The sequence below is a fragment of the Melozone crissalis genome, unplaced genomic scaffold, assembly GCF_028551555.1.
Source record: "Melozone crissalis strain CALT ecotype California unplaced genomic scaffold, PUWL_Pcris_2 ptg000036l_1, whole genome shotgun sequence".
In the NCBI taxonomy this organism is placed as follows: domain Eukaryota; kingdom Metazoa; phylum Chordata; class Aves; order Passeriformes; family Passerellidae; genus Melozone; species Melozone crissalis.
Window position 1 is genome coordinate 18,849,871 of NW_026535814.1, and position 20,951 is coordinate 18,870,821.

Consider the following 20,951-nt stretch of genomic DNA (forward strand, 5'->3'; position numbering starts at 1 on the left):
TAGCAACAGCGTAACCCTAATCAAAGTTGCTGTGGGGTTTCTGACAAACTATTTATTGCTTAATTCTTTTTCCTTTATGCACCAATAAAATTGTTATTCTAAACATTTGCTACCAAACAATAGAAGCCTGCTGCGAGATCATTCCCACTGATTTAAGGCTGATTATTTTCACATAGCAGCTGTCACTAGGTATTCCACATTCTTAAGCTCTACCATTAGAGAGGAATCACAGCCCCATTTCTGACTGTAGATCATGGCACTCTGGTGACTCAGAGCCTGCTGTGCTAATTTCTACAGAGGCAAAGCAGGAGCTCAGCTTAACAAATAAAAAATCTGTTCAAATTCTACTGGTATTTAAGTGAATAGGTTAAGATTATGTTTCCCATCATGGTGGGAATGCTGTAATAAAGACTTCCTTGTGGGATCAGGCCCTTGGAAAGAGAGAGATAAAGGTATTAATTCATAAGTTCAAGAAAAGCCCAGTGTCATCCCATTTAGTTAATTTGACTGGACAGCATTAATCAGGCTTGCATTCTACACTCATAATTTCTTTGCTTGGACTAAATCTCCTGTACTTGTTCAGCCTGCTAAACCTTCTGGTATTCAAATGATCAGTAATAATTACATATTAATGAAATGTATGACTTATTTCTTACCACTATTGTTGAATATAATAATAAATATCCTAACAGTCTACAAGGTGTGCCAGCAGATTACAGGTTGTTATAGCTCCTAGAGTAAAGAATTTATAGTTCAATACAGTACACACCTTATAAATCCTCATGTAATTGGTGGGGGGTAAAGTGCTTTTGTGAAATCATTATGTTTCTGGTGTGTAGGAAAGAGTCATTATGCTTCTTGAAAATGTTAATGACCTTGTATAGACAATTTTAAAATCACAGAGTCTAGAAAAAAAGGATGGTTTGGGTTGCAAGAGATCTTAAATATCATCTAGTTACAGTTCACCTAGCCTGGCTGCTTCATTTTAATGATGACAAATAGGTGCATATACACTACGAAAAAATTCTGAGAAACCATGAAGAAGTATAAGAAGAAGAAAAATCTGAGTTTTTTTCTGAGGCAAAAAATTTTATAGGACATTGGTTTGCATTAATTACACCTTGTCAGTTGCAAATATACTTTTTCATTTTAAAAATCGCAATAAATGTCTTTCAGAGAGAAAATTATCAGTGAGAGTCAGAGAAGGAATCAAAGGCATACATGTCCTGTTGTTGAATGTAGCTATTTGTGGTGGTGTGGCTGTATCTGGTGTGTGATCTGTGCGTGTACAATGGATTCCTGATGAGGGGATAGGTAAGATGCAGATCACCTTTGTGATCCATCAGCATAACTCTCCTCCTAGTGAGGAATGTCTTTGCTGTGCCCTGGGGGTCCTCACAATGTCAAAATAATGAAAGTAGGAGAAGAGTTTTCTTCACTATATTTAGCTTTTGATATAAAATCCATAAGGGTTAAGCTAAGGCTATAAAATTGTAGCCTGAAGCCTGAAAGTTTCATGAAGCTACAAACAACTGAGCAAGTGCAGCTTTTGTTGGCTCTCCAGCTGCGATGTTTACCTGGAACAGCATGATTTGAATTTCTTCCTCTGGAAAAAGTTGTTGCAGGAACTTAGATGAAGGAAAGAATCAGAAAGTGACTTGCATCCCTTTCTTATTTAATATTGTCCATTCTCCCCAACACACTTATAGATAATATGTTGAAAGCCAGTAAATTGCTAAATTTGGTGCTGCTTTCTTGTCTATCTATTAAAGCCTGTAGGCTGTGAGCAGTGATTTTCAGTCATGTAGTTGGGCATCTCTTTTCTTTGACTTTTAAACAAGAACCTTGTCAAGACAGTCTCCGTTTCTCATGTTTTTTATTATTTCTAGACCATTTCTAGACATTAAGGATGTCTGATGCTTCAATATGAGAAAATTTAAGTTTTAATATAGAGTCCTGACCACTCAGAAACTTGGAAGTCATTTGAGTGTACAAGAGTGAATGCTGACTTTTTGTACAAAGGAGGGAACTGCCAAAGTTTTCTCTGCACCTATTCCTCTACTACAGCTGATGTGCCATGAAGAGGAAAAGGAAAAACTATGACCCAATTCCTTGTACAGAAGAGAAGAATCCCATACAAAATTTTTGAGCACCAGTTTTTATTTTGCGGGAAAAAAAAGGATTATTGCAATGAGATAGGCAAGGCCACAGTGCGAGTCCTAAGAGAATTTAAAAGAGTGTACTCAACATTCTCTTACTAATTCAAACTAAAAATGGGGGAAAATAAATGGACTACCCTTAAGGAGAAGGAGGGACAAAAGGGACAGTAAAAATGGGCAAAGGGACCAAAGGGACATTTTGGACATATGATTTTCAGTGAACCTATATAAATACAGCTAATTCAGATTTCCTAATTTTATTATTGACATGTATTTTTAGTGCCAATTTAATACATATTGCTAAATATCTGTAGGAAAAATTAATTATTATATTAAAATTATTATTACATTTCAGATAATAACAACTAACTAATTCAGATAAATTCAGATAATAGCAACTGAAAAATATTCAGATGCATTCTTTCTAGTTAGAGGTTGTTTGAGTGTAACTAAACTGATTGAACTTGGACTATTGATTGATTCTATAGAGAAAACAGAGATTTGACTAGAAAACTGCTAGAAGCTCAGAATCACTGTTTTCTCCAAAGATATGTTTATTCTGTGCAGTTCAACACACAATTAGAGAAAACACCAAACACTTAAATGAAACTGCACTAAAACAGGAAAACAATACTACCTTCATTAGCCAATATGTGAGACACTGCACTGGGAACCTCCTAGGACTCAATTGTTGATTCAGCCTAGGTGAGACAAGCAGCAAAGGCACAACTTTAGGCCACAACAGTGGATTTGGGGCTGTTTACTCAGAAAATTGCAGTGGAATCATTAGCAGCTATGGCAGAGTGTCTATCCAGCTACAAGGAACACATTTGCGTCATGTTTCTCCCAATCAGTTGTGTAGTATTGTAGCCTTCATAGTTCTTTATTTACAAACATTAAAACCATTCAGAAATATCCTCCACTGAAAGTCTTCCTGTGTTTGTTCATCTATCCAAGTGGAGAGGATGGCATTGGGCCAAACACATAATCCGTAATGTGCCCATTTGGTGCCAGGCCCAGTTTAAGTCGTTTTACAGTTTATATTTCCATTTGAATTTAACTCTGCTCCTCTTTGCCGTTCCAATGATTTGCTTGGCTGTTTTGCAGAGGAACATTGCAGCTCCATGACAGTTAAAACCAAAAATGTTGCTCTCAATGTAGTTAATTAGGAGAGAAAATATTTCTCTAAACAATTTTGATATTCAACTCTGCCCTTAAAATGCACAATTATGGTTTCAAAATGGACTTTTTGTTATTGGTGTGGCTTTTTAGCCCTGGAGCATACACTAATGGTACACAATAAAAACCACTAAAAAACTGGGACCAATGTATAAAGTTAACAAAATAGTTTCTCTCTCCACCTTAAAATGAATTTTTGAACAATGTGGACTTTCCCAGTCCTGTATTTTCCTTTTCCCAATGGCAGTTTAGGTTAGTTTTGTTTTTTTTTTTTTTCTATTTTTACAATTATTTCTTAGTAATGGCATAGATGAATACCTCAGATCAGTACAAGAACACCTGCTTGAGCCTCTACAGTGGCTCATACAATGAGCCTCTGATCTTGCAGTAAAGTCTGACAATCACATTATACAGCCTCTCAGATTTTCCTCTAAAGGTCATCCTAATACCAATTCCATTGCTGTCTAGAGACCACTGAGATTTTCTTCAGGTTGCATTTGTGCCTTTAGTTGCAGTCTGGTAACTATAAGTGAAAAGGAATTCTTTTTTTTCTTTGCAGAATGGTGATGGTAAGGTAGACCCATAAGTAAGTAAAGTAGAATAAAGTAAAGACAAGACTTAGAACCTTGCATTTGTTACAGAAATCTTTGGCTATCACCCTCTAAAGGTAGTTTCTTGCAAATCAAATTGCTACTATAACTAAGCCATTTTGAACGTATGATTTTCAGTGAACCTATATAAGTTCAGCTAATTCAGATTTCCTAATTTTATTATTGACATGTCTTTTTAGTGCCAATTTAATACATATTGCTAAATATCTGTAGGTAAAATTAATTATTATATTAAAATTATTATTACATTTCAGATAATACCAACTTTCCTGTTTCATTTTTGAGAATAATTTCTCTAGACAAAATATATTTTAATTAAATCTTCTTTGATCCTCTCAAAAAGAGGACATGGGTCATTAAATATCACTTCCCATCAAAGGCATCCAGGTTCTTCTGCCTGTTGCCTTTAATTTTATCACAACTAAATATGAAGCGCAAGTGGGAAGCTCAGTGACTGCTCAAAGCAGGGAACTCTAATATCATTTTAGGTTATGGGTAAATATAGGTTATCACTTTTACACAGCTTGCTTTTTTCTGTTGAATCCTGATTACCTGTCAGACACCTGGAGAGCACACAGGACAACTTTTATTGCTTCCTAGTTTCTGAATGTCCCTCCTTTTAAACTTGAGAACCTTCAAGCTCTGTTTTTACTGGTATTTCATCCAACATGTGCAGCTTGAAGGGGAGCAACTCAAGGGTAGAAGAAGGGACAGGCCCTGTCCAGTGGAAAAAAAATGACAGACAATTGTATGAGAGTAAATCTTGAACTACAGCTTTTCCTTTGTCATCCCAGCTGTACTCATAAAAATAGCATTTACTCATGCTCAGGAGAGTGCAGGCTGTTCTGAGCCAACGTGCTCCTTCGTTAACAACGGATTCACGTCTCTAAACTGGTGCTACTGCAGTAACCTTTTTTGCTTTCCAGCAAAACCAGAGTGGAAAAAAAAAAGGAGCTTTTTAACATTGCTTATCCCAGTTCACTGAGCAATGCCATGAAAGTTGGACACAACTGACCTGAAAAAGTGACATCTTGGCTAGTCCACAGGAAGACGTAAAAGGGGTTGGCCACAGACCTCTCTGATTAAAAGATTAGTTAGCAGCATTTCCATAAAAACTTTCTTTATCAGATTATCCTCAATATTTTTGTCTTCTAGTACCAGATACCTATATGTTCCACAGTCACACTGAAAGGAGAACCCCAAGGAAAACCAAGTTTCTACTTCATAAATGACTGTAATGTCCCCTCCCTGCTAAGAGGAAGCGGGTTAAGCATGTACTTGTAAAATCTCTCATCATCCTTCTATAAAAAAACAGAAACTTGATAAAGATAATCCTTAAAGGGGATCCAGAGGACATGCTCATTAAAAGGAAACCAAAAACTTCTAAATAAGGCCCTTCCCTTTATTACACAATGTCTTAGATAAAAATATATTTCCATAAGAATATAAATTTTTCAATGACATTTTTCACTCTTTTAATATCAATACTATATTAATTTTAAGATGCAAATTATCACTCTAAACATGTTCCTATATTCCATAATCATCCTCTATAATACTTATTAGATATTTTTAAAAATAACTCCTCCAATTCCTATATTTTCCCAGAATTAACAGCTTTTTAGTTTGGGAAGCGTTACAGAGATTCACTTGATCATAACAACAATAATATCAATAAAACTTTTTTTCTTTCAACCTTCTCTTCAGTCAGAATACCACTTCAAACAGACCTTGTTTTCTACATTATTTATTTATATGGTAGAAAAAATTTGCACTGTCCTTAGAAACAATGATAGCTTGGAATATCATAGTTTTTATTGGTTTTTGTCTTGTTTAATGCTGTCCTTAATTTTCTTTTCAATATATTATTCTGGAAATTTAATGTAATATTGTTTTTAGATATTAATAATAGCTATTTTTTAAAGTCAGGGAAAAGTTGTTTTTTATTTAAAAAAGGCAAAAAAGTGTTATTTTTCATTCTGAAGGTCACCCAGTGCACATTATCTATACAGCAAATGAGAAAGGAGTTTAATCCACGATGCAAAAGTGATCAGATTTTATCTTTTCTGATTCATTAGGTAAACAAGTACCCTGACTATTCTGTCTAGGTTATTCTGGAGACTGGGTTATAGCCAAATTTCTTCTCTGAGCAGGGGGAAAAGAATGAATGAGTTTGTAAAGAGAACCTTGATTGCACAAAGGCATTGGCTTAGTCCTCTGTGACTACTGGGAACACTTGGAACATAGAGACTTCATAATATTCAGGAAGAAAATCAGCAGAGGAAGTTGAGAAGTTTGAAAGTTTATTTTAATATGGTCTTTGTGCTTAATTGACAATGAGCTACAAAAGTGAGTAACTGTATCCCGATCATTTTTTTAAGTTTATAAAAATAGGAAATTTCCCACACTATTTGCCTCTAATATACAATAACTTTATGGTTAATGAATTATTCTTTCTGAGGATTTGTTGTGACCATAGTAAGGGAGAGGAGTGCCCATTTATTTGTGGTAAAATTCACTGATGTTGCCTTTTAATAAATAAGGTCTAATAAAGTTTAGAATGTTCAGGCATAAACATTGTTTACTTTTCTTAGATTGTTCTGCAAGATATTCCCCTTCTTCTATTCAGCTCACATCATCAAACCTTTGATTGTGGCAATCAAGACCCCTTGTGTTTTCCACATTGTATAAAATTTGGAATATTGTGTCAAACTCAAAAACATTGAGGCAGCAATCCGGGAATCCAGTTTTATCAGAAGTAACAGCTTAACCCCGTGCACACAGTGTTTCTTCCTGGCAACTGGAGATAACACACACTACATTGTTAAAGTGCAATTCCGAGAAAATGAACCACAGGCCTTCATTTTGGACTCTAAAACGTAGAACACTCTTGAAAATCCAAAAGCATCAACTGGAAAGTTTGCAGTTATTTTTTTGGATACCCATCTGCTATAGCTCTGCTGGCTTCTGATCATCTCCTTTATGACACATTACTGGAAATGGACATGCATTACAGCTCTTTTATATTGAGGAAAGTTGTGTAACAATTTCATGTTACCTCTTATCTTGCAATCCCTGAGGCTCAGAGTCCTATTTCATCACTGGGCTGAACTGGAGAACACTGTAAATCTCTTTGTTAAACCATTGGACTTCAAACAGAGAAGAGCTTGTGCTCAGGCATCCCTGAAAACTTTGAGAAATACATCATGTCTCAATCCCCTTTGTGTTGAAGGAATAGAGGCACACTTAAGTTTCTTAAACACAGTGGAAAAGCTGGAGTTCAAAGACACAACTAAATAGCAGAGTTCCATCTCTGGAACTGGACCCTGCAAGACATCTCTGTGTGCCCCTAGGAAACACACCCATTAAAACAGAGGTCTGTGAAGGATAGGGCTGTGTACCTTAAAAGACTTGAACTTATCCACAAATTCTTTATTGCTGTTTTCACTACATGCCACACAACAGATAAAATTTGGATGCTGTTTTGTTCCCTTCTACAACAGGGTAGAATGCATTAACATAAAACAAATGCTCTTCAGAAAGCCCTGGAAGCTAAATGTTTCCTCTAGTCTTGTTAATTCCTGCAGGTTGCAGTTAATCTGTCTCACTTTAAGTGTGTTAAAGTTGCAGAAACAAATTCCTAGCAACAGTTATTCAGAAAATATAACTCCAATTTTACAGGGAAAACATTATTCAAAACTGTTATAATTTGAAACTGGAAAACCACCCAAATTTTCAAATCTTTGCCTCTGCATCATTGATAAGACAAATACACAGTAATTTTATTCCAAATCTCTGAACCAAGGCTTTTATAGTGACAATATATCAAGGTTTATTTCCTACTTACTGTGGTATGCAAATGCAACATTGAAAATGGTGTAAAACTTTAATAAATGAATCAAAGCCACAAAGCTGTAGTCAAACACTGATACTGCCTCAGACAATTCTCATATTTAACAAACAAAATTTTTTCAACAATACTTTAAAAAAAATCCACTTTTGAAAATGTCTTCATGGTAGAATGAATTCTTTCTCAAAAAAGATTTATTTTTCCTTTTCATCTGACAGTATCTCATCACTACTTGTTTTGACTAGCTCCATAGCTAGATTCTGGTGTAATTCAGCTTTTCAAGAAAAAATGTAGGGTGTTCCTGCTCCCACTCTCTCAGACAGCACAATGCTGATGGGGGATCCCTTCCTTTCTCTGGCATTTTTCAGAGATGCTCAGCAGTCTCTGAGCACAAATCACCTCCAACTCACTGCAGAAGTCTGTCTTGGAGGTGCATGAAAACAGCTGCATGCAGGAAACAAACCCAAACTTTAATTTGCAAACAAAACCAATGGCCAAAACTAACAAAACTCAGGGGTGAGCACTCCACAATCATATTACAGCAATGTGTAATAGGATATGAGTTTGCTGCACTGGTCAGAGATATTGCCACTATACAGACAGAAATTATGGCCCAAAGATGCACATGCATACTGTTAAAGGAGAATAATAGAATCAATTAGGCTGGAAAAAGCTTCCAAGGTCATCAAGTTCAACAACCTTTGACTGATCACCACCACCTTGTCAACTAAATCAAAAAAGTGCCACATTCAGCTCTCAAACTCTTTCAGGATGGTGATTTCACCACCTCCCTGGGCAGCCTGTTCCAATGCTTTACAACCCCTTCTGTGAAGAAATTTTCCCTGATATCCAGCCTGACCCTCCCCATGCCCAGCCTGAGGCTGTTCCCTCTGCTCCTGTCCCTGTTCCCTGGGAGCACAGCCCGACCCCCCCGGCTGTCCCCTCCTGTCAGGAGCTGTGCAGAGCCACAAGGGCCCCCCTGAGCCTCCTTTGCTCCAGGCTCAGCCCCTGCCCAGCTCCCTCAGCCTCTCCTCATCAGACCTTCAGTGCTCCAGTGCCTTCACCTGCTGACTTTGTGCTCTGGCTGAACATGACTCTTTTTATGTTTATTCAGAAAATGAGCAGCAGCACCTCTCCTGGGCAATGGTTGCAATGGGCAACATTTAACTTATCAATTCATGGTCTGACACCTGTGTGGCTGCTTTAGAGGGTGTTATCTTTCCCCAGGTTTTCTTGGGTTCAGAGCAATTCCTGTACCCTGAAGCCACCAGGAACTAGGAATACAGGCTGATCAATGTGGTTCCAGAAGTGGTTGTGAAAGATAAAATTTTTAGATGTCTTTAATTAGAAGTGAGGAAAAAAAATTACAAGTGTGAAGCACAATTGGGGTAATAAAAGATGAAGATTGTTAGAGAATGTCTGTTTTCAGCTCAGAGAGCAAACACCTCTTCAAATAATTCGTATTTCATTTAAATTTATTGCACAGAATAAAAGCGACATGATTGCTGTATACCGTATCATAATTCTCTCATTCATTTACCCTTAGAGGCCAGTTTTGCCATTTAACACAAAAGTATGAAGGGAAAAAACAAAAAAAAGAAAATTCATATTATAGACTGAAATAACTTACTGTAAGTATTTTAGTTGCATTGACTTAGTCTTGTTTTTGTATCAGTTTTATGAACCATATTTCAGGGGGGATTCATATCAAACATTGCCTGCTTTATATAGGTGCTATATATTGTAGATTTATGCAAAGGGCAAATTCAGTTAAGTGTCTGTGTGAGTGCTAGTTTGCCATGCCATGTGTATATAACAAAGTTATTGTCAAGGGGATTGTAGGACAGGCATTATTATTGCATCAGATTTTAATCATTATAATTGGTGTTGGCTGACAGTATAATCTTTTTGCAGATATTTCTTAGCTCTGGGTATCATAACTCTCTTACATTTCTGAGTTTCAAATTATCATTGAGAGGGCAAAAAATGCCAGGCAAGCACAAGCTCTGACTTGATCACTTTCACAACAATTCTTAGTGATACTCATCTACATAGGGTTTGCAAATGTGCTTTCACTGCGGTTTAAAATCACCCTGAGAAGTATAAAGCATTAACATCTCCTTCCTGTTGAGAGCAGATTGACTCATCATCCCTCATGAAAACAGCTAGCTATGGTCAGAAAAAAATAGAAATCATCAGATGTATGCACTCTGCCCACATGTGAGTGCTGTGGATAAGACCCCACTATTTCTTTGTGCTCTTTTCCCCAAGGATTAAGCATTCTCCTAAATGTAACCAAGCACAACATATTTTATATTTTAGGTGAGTATAATTCTTGACCCTGGAGATGTGTCATCTGTTAATTTACAGGTTACATGACACATTTGTAACAGCTCCTTTATGTCACCTCTACTTTCAAAAGATCAGATATTCCATTTTCTAAACAAGAAACTCCAAAGCCATAGTGATATTTTTGTTGGTCTGATTTCTGAAGAGTGTAGTGACAATCTTGAACATAATGTGATTTTTCTCTCCATTCTGAACTAAGAAAGATGCTTGAGGGTTTTGGGTTGTGTGGCTATTTCTTTTTTGAGTGTTTTGGTTTTATCAATTTGTTGTTTTATTGTAGGGGGGCACAGCATGGGCAGCTGGAGTTGCAGCTGGAACCAACTACTAAAGATTAGGAACAGGCATGATCTTTACAGGCCACACCTGTAGCCAATAAGAACAAGTGGCATAAAAGAGTGAATTAGTAGGACCTGAAGTCAGAGGAGTCAGATGGCTGCTGCAAGGAGCAGGAACAGTCAGTGCTTAGAGGAGCTGCCTACAGGAAACATCGACTCTTTGATCTACAAAGGAAAAATATGACAGGTGAAAAGATGCAACTCTTTGGGGGACAAGATTACATTTTCCATTACCTTCATTTACCCATGTCTCGTGGTTTGACCCTGGCACAATGGCAGTGCTATTACAGCGACCTGATGAAGGTCTCCAGGGTGAGAGAAGTGGATGACAATCTTGGTTCATGATCAGAAGGCTGGATTTATTGATATATGATATATAATACATTATTACTATACTAAAAGGAATAAAGAGAGAAGTTGCAGAGGCTGCTAAGCTAAGAATAGCATAGAAAAGAATGAATAACAAAGTTCTGTGTCCAGCAGAAAGCAAGGACAAACTCTCCTGTGAGTGGTCAGCAAATCCAAACACTCACAGAAGATCAATTACCGCTGCGCCTCTTGCATTCCACACCAGCCGATAACAATTGTTTACATTCTTCTTCTGGGGCCTCAGCTTCCCAGAAGATGAACAAATCCCAAAGAAAGGATTTCTATGAAAAAATGTCTGCGACACAGTGCCCCCATGAGAATACCCTCTCCCTGGTGTCTGCTGTGAGATGTGACCAGGAACAAGAATAGCAGGCTCCTACTTAGAAATAAAGAAAACTTTATTAACTAAACTACAAGAAAAGAAGGAAAAAAAAAAAACACAAGGAAAATGAAAACCTTTCAAAAGCACTTTCCTCCTCACCAAATTTCACAATACAATACATTCCCCCAAATCACCAACTCTCAGTCTGGCACTACCTTTTAGAATACTCAAACTTCAGTTCATGAAGAGGAGAGGAGTCCTTCTTGCACCACAGGCTTCCCCTGGAAGCATGCTGAAACCTCGTGTACTTCCATGTCACTCGGCACTGCCCAGAAAGTCCTTTTGCCATGGTGACATCTTCCTTCCATGCCCAGTGCTCTCACCACTGTGCATGGACCAGAGCTGCTTCTAGGGTTGTCTTTCACGGATACCTTGTCCCACTCCAAAAAAGGCACAGTCTCTCCTTCGGGACATCTGTCCCCCTGAAACTTTTTGCACCCCCTGGGGCCGAGGGGTACCCACACTGAACCCTCCCGGTTCTGAGGCACTGCCTCCCCATAAATGCAGTCTCTGTGTCACACGAATAAAACTGGTTCAGTCTATGGCCACACAAGAAAAGTCCAGCCAAAAGGCCACTCCATCATCTCTCCCCCCACTCAAGAGTCTTCTGCACTTCCCTTGTGGCCCATCCCCTCTTATCTCATCTCTTATCTCTCTTCTCATTCAGCTCCAGGAGGATCAGCATTTGCAAGGTTTCTATCATGCAGGAAAAGGGTTAAATATCTCAGTCTCAGCCTCTCCGGAGCTCCAGAACTCCCACACTGCCGGGCCGGCACCTCAGCACCTTCTCGCATCACTCCCCCCTTCTCCTCCTGGGCCGGCTGCTATCAAATTCAGATGCCAGCTCTCCCTCTCTCTCTCCCCTGGGGGCTGGGCGTGGCTGCCCGATGTCTCTTGGGGCTCCTCCTCCCTTCCATCCTCAAGGGCCTCCTCCCCCCCACTCTCTGTCCAGGCCCAGGCCTACAGCATGGCTGCCCCTCAGCAGCAGCTGGACGGGGGAGGGAGATCCGACCTCTTTGCCTCGAAGTCCCAAGAGAGCCTCCCAGGGGAGCAGATCTGGTTTTTAACCCCTGTGTGTTCTCAGAGGCATGTCCAAACCTCAGTGGCTACCCCAGGTGCCGATGTTAAAATCCGAACACCTATTGGTCACCACAGCATATCCAAAACAAACCTACTTCCTGTCAGTCAAACCAGGACCTACATTTTGTAGGGATTTTTTCATAGGTTTTGTGGGACTTACTGGTTTGGGGTCTTGTTTGTTTGTTTTTATTGGACTTTTCTTGTTTTGTCTTGGTTGGGTTTGATTAGTTGTTTGTTTGGGTTTTTTTATTTGCTGTGAATTAACTATTTTCTTAGCTCGCGGCAACAATTTATTTTCTTCACCAGAACATTCATTTCAGAATCATAGAACCATTTACCTTGGAAAGACCTTTAAGATCATCATGTCCAACCATTACCCCAGCACTGCCAAGTCCATGATTAGCATTCTCCCCAAGAGTCATATCTATGCCTGCTTCTATTTTTTATTAATTATTGTTAGTCTTAAAAAGGAGATGATCTAAAGAGATGTCTAAGTACCCAATGATCTCAGAGGTAGAACATTTACCTGAAACTAAGGCAGAGTGACAAGTTGGACCAGCATTCTTCAAGTCATAGATGCATTAATGATTCAATTAATTTAACAGACATTAAAATACTAACTTTCCAGCCTCAATTTACTTCTAAATAACTATCTGTTATAGCTCATGAAAGGTTTGTGAAAACTATTTCCTTTCCAAAATCTATACTGATCTTCTAAACAGGAAAAAACACCAATCACGATAAAAATTCTGTCCCTAGAATATATTTTCTGAACTTCATGTAGATTTGGTAACAATTTCCACACAGAAGATTATCTTCATGGGCAAAGAACATAAGCTCTTGAGAGAGATGCAAGTCCAGTAGGGAAGCATAACATGTGACAAGATCTTTGCATCCTCCATAAATGGGAATAACAAAAAAATATCAATTGAAACATTAAGTCCATAACAAAATGGATGGCCAAGGTATTGCCTCTCCCTGAAGAATAGTCTTATAATATAATTCATGGGTCACTTCTACCTGCCTAACTTTGAGATTAGGCACAAATCTTCTTCCACCTTAATTGCATATTTTTTAGATTTTATCAGAGATGGATAAACTTCAGTTTGTGAAACCTCAGAGGTGCCCCAAATCTATGCAGCAGGATTTTCCATGGAGTATTGAAGGATCCTTTCTATCTCAGTCTCTGGCTTCGTCATGTTGGCTGTAGGGAGAGAGGGAGAAAATATAAATTTTCTGTTGACTGTATTACAGTAAGGAGTGTATTTTTAGAATCTGTGGATTAACTGTGATGCAACAGAGTTCATCCAAGCTAGAGATAAAGGAACACACATGATTCAACAAGGAAAGACTTAAGAGAGATTCAAGACAGGCACAGTTTGACTCACCCAAAAGAAGTGTTAAGAGGTATCACAGTGCTCCACAACTCAATGATTTAGGCCAGAGCTAAAATATCACCTGTTGTTACTGCAATCACTCAATGGTACAAAGGTAAAACAAAATAAATAATTTTTTATTGGTTATATTGGACAGCAACAATCCAAGTCTAAATCTTGAAGCTTGTTCCACACGTGAGGAACATGGCAGTTAATAGACCACAGAGAAATAACCAGTGACTAGGCATAAGCTTGATGTTTAGCCAACTTAACAAGAAAACTACTGAGCCTGATTTAATCAATTGCTCAGTGTGACCAGCTGTAATGTGAGAAGATGCAAAGAATTCCCAGAAAGTATTATGGGGAGGACTATCTATCACAAATGATTGAGGGACAATCATAGCCAGGAAAGGTGTCCTTTCAGAGAAGCACTGGAGATTTTTGTGGGAGTGAGGTTTGTCAGTGCCAGCCATGTCCAAGGAAAGGTCTCTGTGGAAGCCTGTGAGGATCTGGTTACCTAGGTAACTGGATCAGAAATTCAAAATTTGGCTAGGGATGTAGCAGAACCATGACTGTGAGAAATGGGTGCAGGGGGAGTAACAAATGTAGGTTGTCTGTTTGGGTGAATAAGAGAATGCATGGGTTGGAAGGGACTTTAAAGATCATCTCATTCCATCTCCTTTCTCATGGCCAGGGACAACTTCCACTACATTAGATTGCTCAGACCTTCATCCAGTCTGGCCTTGAACACTTCCAGGGATTGGGCAGGCATAGTTTCTCTGGGAAACCTGTGCCAGGGCCTACTACCCTCAAAGTAAATATTTTTTTCCTGATATCTATTCTAAACCTGCTCTGTTTCAGTTTAAAACCATTCCCTCTCATTCTTTCACAATGTTACTTCATTATTAGTCTCTCTCCAACTTTCTCTCAGGCTCCCTTCAGGTACTGAAAGGCTGCAACTAGGTCACCCTGAAGCCTTTTCTCCTCCAACTTGAACAATCCCATTTTTCTCAGCCTATCCTCATAGTCAAGGTACTCCATCTCTCTGATCATCCTGATGGTTTTTCTCTGGACTCAATCCAACAGGTTGATGTCTATTTTTGTGCTGAGAACCTCAGGGCTGGACTCAGCATTCAAGGTGGGGTCTCATGAAAGCAGAGACACAAAATCAGCTCACTGGACCTGCTGCCCACGATGCTCTGGAGGCAGCCTGTGATATGTTTTTCTGGGCTGTGAGTGCTGTGGCCAGGTCAGGTCCAGCCTCTCATCCACCAGCACCCCAAGTCCTTCTAGGCAGGGCTGCTCTTGATCAGTTCACACCTATGGAAAGGACATATCAGGGCAGCAAAGCTAAGGTAGTCTTAGTAGCTACTAAAAAAAGTAGAAAGTAATGCAGTGTTTCAAAAAGCCTGGAGCAGAGCTGTCGCAGACATCTTTTTGTGAAAATTCTTTCTTAGGATTTTTTCTTCCTGAGAAGCTGAGACGCTACAGGAACAAAATGTAAACAATGGTTATCTGCTGCTGTGGAATGCATCGGGTGGATTTTTGATTGGCCCATCTTGGATGTTTATAATTAATGGCCAATCAAGGCCGAGCTATCTCAGAGTCCAAGACAGCTGCCTTTTGTTATCATTCCTTTCTATTCTTAACTTAGCTAGCCTCCTGAGAGTAAACCTTTCCTTCCATTCTTTTTAGTATAGTTTTAATGTAATATATATCATAAAATAATAAATCAAGCCTTCTGAACATGGAGTCAACATTTTTGTCTCTTCTCTCACCTGAAAACCCCTGTGAACACTGTCACACAGAGCAGTAAACCAAACTTTTTGTTCTGAACCTACCTCTGATCAAAATTTTTCTCTTTGAGTCTCCTAACAGAGAATTGAAGAAAAAGTATTTTCCTGGGTACTAGAGAAGCACCTGAGACAAACAGAGCTTCCTGATTACTGTCTCAGTCCAGACCTGACAGCATCAGCCTTGGCCCAGCACCTCCCAACAGGGAAACATTGACAGTTCCTTATGCAATTTTTTTCTGTAAATAAAGACATTCAATACTCAGCCCTTGCAGACTTCGTTCAAAGGAAAGGCACTACCAATAACACACATAGTGTGTTTCAAGGTAGGTTAAATTAGGGATATGCTGTGTTCACTGAGTGAATGAGGTGAAAAACAACCAACGCAGATCACAGAATCACTGAGGCTGGAAAAGGTCCCCAAAACCCATCATGTCCAACCTGTGACTGATCCCCACTTTGTCATCCAGACCAGAGCACTTGAGCACTTCAAGTTAGCTCTTGAAGACCTCCAAGGAGTGGCGATTCCACCACTTCCCTGGACAGCCCCTTCTCATGCTTACCAGCTTTTTCTGTGAGGGAATTGCCTCTGAAGTCCAGCCTGAGGCCGTTCCCTCTGCTCCTGTCCCTGTTCCCTGGGAGCACAGCCTGACCCCCCCGGCTGTCCCCTCCTGTCAGGAGCTGTGCAGAGCCACAAGGGCCCCCCTGAGCCTCCTTTGCTCCAGGCTCAGCCCCTTCCCAGCTCCCTCAGCTGCTCCTCACAGGACTTACAAATGTGCATCAGGGGCAAACTGCATCTTGGTTATGCTTGTTCTGTAAAAGTACCAGACTTCTCTTCTCTTCTGACAACATTTTACTCATCTGCACTTCAAACTGATTTACTTATCTGTACCTTTTATTGCTGTTTAATATAACTTCTGATTTTAACCTGGGAAAATTCTCTATTGTTACATGCCTTTTTGTGATTCACATCTACTTTCTTGTCCATATGTATCCATTGCAGCATACAGCTCTGAGGGATTTATCTCAAGCAAATGCAGTCCCCAGATCAACATTACAACCCTGGAGAACAGCAAAAATAATAATTCATAACCAAAGTCATGAAGTTAGTATCTGCTCTTGATGTTGTTAAGCTTTATCCCATGATACCGAAAAGAAAATTGAGGGTAGAATACTGTTTATTTGCCCCACAAATCAATGTACAGAGGCACTTCAGATGCAGGCATGCAGAGGTTTCCCTCTTCAAGTCGGAACTTTCATTCACACAGTCCTAAAGGCTATTTCATTGAGAGGGTATTATGGAGATGCAATCAATATGGCAAGTGATACAGTGAAATACTTGTTTCCATAAAAACAGTTGTGTTTTCTGAGCCATGTAAAATATTTACAGCATCTGTCAGAGAAAATTCATGGTTATCCCTGGGGTTGTCTTCAAGACTGTGAAATTAAATATCACAGTCACCATACAGCACCCTTAGCTGGTTAGAAAAAAGAGCTGTAACAGCCATGATATTGTTTTACAATGATACTTTTCCACCTGTAATTTCTAAAGAAAACAGTTTTAAAGTGTTTAATTGTGCATTTTGAATTTTGCATCTTAGATTTTGTGCTTCTTTTTCTTGGTTCTTTTTCGGCTTTTTTTTTTTTTTTTTTTTTTTTTTAGAACTAGAGCCTTTCATAACACAGTATTTCTTACATGGAAGAAAGGCAGGAACCTTTTTGCAACATTAACTTATATTGCAAGCAATCTGTTCTAGTTTAAGTCACAATCCAAAATGCTATGACTCAGAACTCCTGCACATGACTGCTCCCTCAGCCCTGTATGTGAGCTTGGCCCCAGTGAAGCTGTTTTCAGTAGCACAGCACTTACCTGTCACCCAGTGGGACCTGACATTCCTGCATGTTTCACTTAAACCCAAATTAAAGCCTCAACATCCATTTACAAAAATGCAAAACCATGTCTTCTTACAGCTCAGTCATCTATAAAAAACTTCCTTGAGAGACTCTCCAAGAGGGAAGAAAAATATTCCGCAATGAGGGAAATTTCCTTCATCAGGATGAGAGGAGGCTGAGCTTTTTCCAGGCTGACCCAACCTGTTCTTTACTGACCTAAGAGCATGTTGCTGTCAGAAAGATTCACAGCAAGAAATCCCCCAGGATCTCCAGGGTGAATGACATGCTGCTTTTCTAAAGAGAGGCAGTTACACAATTACAGAAACTCTAAAATATGTGGGAGTTACATGGCTGGTGCTGCTGCACCTTCAGCAGCAACAGGGTGTTCACAGAGAAGAAAAGGAGGGTGGGAGATACGGGAGATACCATCCTCATGGGGAGGAATGCCCAATCTGCCAACCTGCCCTGGTAATACCTTGGGAAGTGTGGTCCTTGCAATGAGACCCAGACCCAGGTTGTTGCCAAAGTTTTTCCAGCCCTTGGAGCATTGCAGCTCTTCCATCTGGGCATGGACAGGACTGCCAGGGTTTATCCAGGGCATGTCAAGGGTGGCTGCAAATTCCTGAGGGTAGGGTGAGGTGTGAGGGCCTGAGTGCTGTAGGTGAGACTTAAGGGCTCAAGCAGAATTTGACAGATCTTTCAGGACAACACCTGATTATGTTGCTGGTGGCGCAACCAGAGCATTCACCCTTGTGACTGCAGGATGTTCTCTGGTTGTGTAAGGAGGAACACAATGGCAAAACTGGCATAACAATGCAGGCATAGTAAAGCATTTAACTTCTTTAATTTCCCCTTTTACTGACTTTGGTCCTTTGGTTCTATCTAACTATAAAATTCTTCCATGCTGCTACTCTAAACAGTACTACAGTGCTGCTTCCAGATCAAAGTTGTGTTACAACAGTTGCTCAGTTGTGGAGGGTTAAAAACATGGAAAAAACCTGTGAGAACTGAGTAGGACTTTTTGAATTAAGGTAATTGCTCAGGAGTCACCATCAACAAAGCAAATAAGAGTCAGTGCCAGTTACAGCAGCTGCAATAGTGCTGTGAGTTATTCAACACCTCCAGGAGACATCATGAAATATAGCAACTTACATAGGCCATATTTGAATCTTGTTTTAGGAATAAAAAAAGTGTTGTGTGTTACCATCTGTGGTTATGTATTTTTACCATGTGTTAAGTATGTTTTTGTCCATGATGCCATAAAATGCAACAGGCTTCCAGAATAGTGTTAGACCTCGGGGATTTGTCCTGTAAAGAGAACATCTGCAAGGGCTCTCTCAGTGGTCTGTTGCAGCAATTTGAGGTACAAATAGTAATCACAACATTAGCTTTGAGACATCCCCTGAGGCTCATCTGCATCATATTTTGAAAACATATAGACTTTCTTGATCAAAACATAAAGATATTCTTGATCAAAAGATAAAGACATTCTTGATCTCCATCCTGCAGAAGTGGGGCTAGAATGTGATCCATGTGAATAACCATTGTTTTTGGAGAACTGTACAATGCAAGGAAGAAAAAAGAAGTGCCTGCACGGGATGGAGTAGAGCAGTCTTACATTTGATACCTGTCTCCTGCAGACAGGAGATTTGTCAGAGAGAATATACTAGCTCACAATGGGAGTCACTAAATGGCAGCATGTATCCCAGCTGCAGCTCCCTACTTCTTTCCTTGGCTTCTATTTCTGTGCAAGTAAATACTCTGACAACTTTAGAGAGCACTACAGCAAAGTTTGTATTTAGGTATAGCACTTAAACGAATGTTTTCTCCACCTCAACTTCCAAACTCACCTGACAAGCTGGAGCCTGACATGACTTCCTTGTCTACAAGGAAGTACTACAGCACAATTGGCCAGGATAAATAACAACTGGAATGATGGTAGGATAATTTGACTTTAATATTTCTGCTTCTAGCTAACATATTAGAATTCACTCTTGTGTGCATCTGTATATCTGTCCCTATAAGACTCATATCTTCTGTCATGGGCCGTGTTTCTGGCTCCAGCCTGAGTGCAGATTACAATTCAGGACTCATATTCAACAAGCATCCAGGAATAAAGAGCATGTGATGTGCCTGGGTATTATTTGTCGGAACAAATCTAATCCACCTCTTTGAGAGAGGAAGACTTTCCAAGTAAAATGCTTTCTGATAGAAGCATGAGAGAGTAGACTATGAACACAAAAATTAGCAGAAATCTTTGGGGAAAAAAAAAAGATACATAGGTGGGATAGTAGGTGGGATGGGATGAACAAAAGCAGCAGTTTATTCTTGTCTTACACACATGGCACAACATACAGAACCAGCACAAATAACTTACAAAGTCTCATACACCATGCTTTCTCTTGAATAGCTTCTATTAAGTTACAACACCATAACAAATCGGGTATTTAGTTACGACAGATCTCCAGACATGGATAGTCTCCATTCAAGGAGTTATTATTTTTTGTAAGCTACTTAGACAAACATCATTTTTTTTACATGTTTAATACAGTACAGTATCCTTAACAGAGTTCAAGATATTCACAATGAGAATTGAACACTTTATAAAACAGCAGAATTTCTCACCTCAGTACAGGCCTACATTCGCTCTCCTGCCTCTTTCTGAATTAAAATGTGTTACAAGTCGTCTTTACTCAACTTTTCAAACTGAGAATTGCTTTAAATGAAAAAAAATGCTATTTACAGGGTTTTGTTAGATTTGATAAAAATGTATTTGCTTCCCTTTCCAATTCCAACTCCCCTACCCCCAACAAAAACTGCCGCTTGGCAATTTTAGAAATATTGACCCTCAAGCTGCTATAAAAACTAAAAAAAAAAAAAAGAAATTTGTGACGACTTGTTGGATGCAAAATGAAAGATGATCATCACAGCCCAGCATTAATTCAAAAAGATGAATTGTTATCCCCTAATGTCATATATTGTGTTCATTGGAGACAGATGATGCCTGTCATCTGATTTTTAGAGATAAGGAACTACTTATGGGCCAGCGTACAAAACCTCCATTTTTTTTATTTGCAAGATGCCACACTCTCTGTGATTAAATAATTTCCAGCTCAGTTCTTTCCTTTTCAGAAATTGTTACAACTCTGATTGTGTCATACTGACCTAAACTCTCCCAGTCTCCATTGGATAAAACAATGTTTCCCCATATCCATGGTCCCAGTGATATTTCTGGGTTGACTCAGGAGAGTTTTGCTCTCTGACTGCACTTCAAACTCCACTAAAGCCTGTGGGCATCTTTCATTTGGTGGCTTTGGATTAACTCTGCTTGAATGTGGCTGGTAAACTCTAGCCCTTAAGCAGTTAATCAGCTTTCTAAAGAAATAATCAAAAAAGATTCCTCTCCTTTATACATACAATACTCAATATTTTTACATTTAGCATTATCATAAAAAGCATGTTTATGTTACTTTGAAAATGTATTTTTACAGAAATCTATAAACACTGTTGTATCAAACACATTCTCAAAAACTGGAGAAAATACTGACACAAAACCTGGAAGAGCCTCAATGGAA